The sequence below is a fragment of the Solanum stenotomum genome, unplaced genomic scaffold (assembly GCF_019186545.1).
Source record: "Solanum stenotomum isolate F172 unplaced genomic scaffold, ASM1918654v1 scaffold37307, whole genome shotgun sequence".
Classification (NCBI taxonomy): Eukaryota; Viridiplantae; Streptophyta; class Magnoliopsida; order Solanales; family Solanaceae; genus Solanum; species Solanum stenotomum.
Window position 1 is genome coordinate 104,827 of NW_026034357.1, and position 3,309 is coordinate 108,135.

A 3,309-nucleotide genomic window follows, 5' to 3' on the forward strand; every position below is an offset into this window, starting at 1 on the left:
GGATTATGTTTAGTTTTTTTTTGTTTCTCATTCAATGTTCGATATTCCTCCTTCTGGGCCTGATTAATTCAAATTTGTGTGGGAAAATGCAGGTTAAACCAGGGTTGAGTTCATATGAAAATGATCCAAAGGCAGCTGCCAAATCATTAGAGCCCCTTCTATTAAAAACTGAAAGTGTTGTTCCTACTTGCACCCTGATACACCTGTGGAACTTGGGGTTAGTATTGTAATTTTTACACTATCATTATAACTTAATCGATTGTTATAAGCGATTTTAATTTGTTGTACTTGAGCCGAGGATTTTTTGGAAATAGTCTCTCTATCCCTCCGAGGTAGTGATAACATATGTGTACATTCTATCCTCCCTAGACCTCACTTGTAGGTAGGGGTGTACAAGCCAAACCGTAAAGTCAAACCGAACCGACGAATCAAATCAAATCGGAAAAAAAAAATGATTTGTGGTTTGGTTTGGCGGTTGAAAAAAAAATCGACCATCTTGGTTTGGTTTGATATTAAAAGAAAAAAAGTCAAACCGAACCCAAACCAAAGCGACATAATATATATATAAAATTTTATTTTATTTATAGATAAAAAAAATTATTTATAATCTACTTTGTTAATATATTTTTAGTTAGTTAATAGTTTTCAATGTTTATATATTTTATTTCAAATTTAGGCTTGTAAAATTTGTAAATATTTTATTTTGTATTTAGATCCGAAGTTACAATTATATTGTTCTAGTTTTTCAAATTCAAAGTTAACAATTTACTTTGTAAATATTTTGTTTTGTATTCAGTTTGCATGTAGCCTTTAATCTTATTAATTTAACATAATGAATGTTGATATTTAAAAAAAAATAATTGTACTCATGTGAATTTTACCGTCTTTTCAAAAATTTCTATTCATTTAACATTTTTTAAGTTTAGCTTATCACACATGTAAGTGAAAATATATTTGATCTCTTTTTCAAACACCATATAGTTGTAAAAAACTGAAAAAATCTAAAAATCGAAAAAAACCAAAAAGAACCGATTAAAGCCGAAACTGAAAAAACCGACTTTATGTGGTTTGATTTGATTTTTAGATTTAATATACCGACATAATTGATTTAGGTTTTTTTTAATAAAAAACCAAACCAAACCGACCTATGTACACCGTACCCTTACTTGTAGGATTTCACTGAATATGTTGTTGTTGTTGTTACAAGCGATTTAATTGAGTGACCATTTGAGAAATTAACTCCGAAAATACTTAGTTATTAAAGAACAACAATATATTCACAATGAATAAATACACACTGAGGAAAATAAGAATGAATAACTTTAATTAAAATAGAAATAATTAACTTAAAAGATAAAATATTTACTAAATGGTCTTAATAATACTAATTATTTTATTCTTATCTTACCAAATTGTTACCTTAATGGTTAATAATACAGGAAACTGCAGGCTTAAGAATATTAAAAGGCAATGCTGCAGAAAGAATTATGCAATCGGTACAATTCTAATTACTTTTTTTTGGCTATAAGTGTAATTATAAATGCCACTAATAACTTAATTAATTGTTTGGTAATTATTTGTGTTATTATGTTAATTAATATTTTTCAAAGGTGAGAAATATGCTGAAGAATGAAAGCATATTTGAATACAAGGATGAATGGGTTTCTATCCTTAGTGGAACTCAAGAAGGTTCTTATTTTTGGGTAAGTATTTTCTCCATTGAGCTCGGGATATGAAGTTGTCTTTAGTTCAAAGCGTTTTTTTACTCTTAAAGTAAAAATAAATTATGAAAATTTAGATTAGTCGAACTATAAAGTAAGACTAAACACCGTGTGAAAAACACAAAAAAAGTACTTTTTCCGCCTTTTGATCACTTTAGCGATAAAAATAATAATAATTCACTTCCTTGTTTTGTTGTGTTGAACTATGCAATCACCTTATCTAAAAGTTCAATTTGTTAAAGAGGACATGTTTTTACTCACTTAATCACATTTTTAACACGTCTATTCCCGTCGAGCCTGTTTTTCTTTCATGGACCAATCACATATATATCAATTTTTTTCTTTGGTAACGGATGATAGTGAGATTCGATCCCAATACCTGTACGACTATCTATTCTAATACCATATTGAATTTTAAGGCCGTCTCATCTAAAAACTTAAACTTTTAATTTAAAGAAAACACAATTTTATTTACTTTTAATCATATAATTCTTAACATGTTTGCTTGTTTTTTTTTTTTTTACAACATTTATTTTATTGCAGGTTGGCTTGAACTATTTATTAAGAACTTTGGGTAAAAGCTAACAAAATACATTAGTTACTATAGATCTTGGAGGTGGATCAGTACAAATGACTTTTGCTTTATCAAAGGAAAATTCAGAAAAAGCTCCAATAAATTTAGATGGAGAGAAATGTGTAACAAAAATCCCTCATAGGAGCTAATTATTACCTTTATGTTCATAGGTATAATTACTTTTAAATGTCGTAGAATGCCTTTGACTTCTTCGTACATTTACTTCTTTGTATATTGAATCTAAGATTCTGATTCCGTTACTATATGTAAAATTAATTTTTTTTATGCAGTTATTTGAACTATGGTCTACTAGCATCACGAGCTGAAATTCTTAAAGTTTCAAGAAACTCTACTAGTCCATGCATTTTGAAGGGCACTTATGGTACATAACTATTTAAATATAGCAGTGTTTGAATAGGCACAAAGTTTTAAGATTTATTTTGTTTGAAATTTATTGTTTAAAACAAATCATAAATACAACAACATACCAAGTGAAATCTTATAAGTGTACGTAGACCTTAATTTTTGGGGGAAAATATAGATATTTATATAAATTCAAATTATCTCATTACAAATTTAACCATACTATCTACTATTTTATTTGAAGGTTACTACACATATGGGGGAGTAGCATATAAAGCTTCACCTTCACCAAATGGTTCAAGTTTGAGAAAATGCAAGGCAATTGTGTGGAAGACACTTAAGTTAAATGCACCATGTAAATACCATACTTGTTCTTTTAATGGTGTATGGAATGGTGGAGGTCTTGATGCTATCAAGAATGTATGTATTTCATCATTTTTCTTTGATATGGCTTCTAAGGTAATACATATATAATTATTCATTAATTCTTAATTCCCAAAGTTGAAGAACGTAACATAAATATCAGCAGAGGCCAAGATAAAGAACACGTTATATTATTGAGTACATTGTAACATGAGTTATTATATTACAGGTTAATATTGTTGATCCTAAAGCATCATCTGGCAGAGCTAAGCCAATACAATACCTAAA

The 3,309-nt window shown here is 28.4% G+C and overlaps 1 long non-coding RNA gene across 1 annotated transcript; it reads left to right on the forward strand.

Moving 5' to 3' along the window:
• Nucleotides 1-205: 205 nt before the first annotated feature.
• LOC125852588 (uncharacterized) lies at nucleotides 206-3,052 on the forward strand. Its single transcript, XR_007445029.1, has 4 exons — nucleotides 206-217; nucleotides 1,611-1,703; nucleotides 2,586-2,677; nucleotides 2,903-3,052. It is a non-coding gene; the product is annotated as an uncharacterized LOC125852588 (long non-coding RNA).
• The last annotated feature ends 257 nt before the right edge of the window (nucleotides 3,053-3,309 follow it).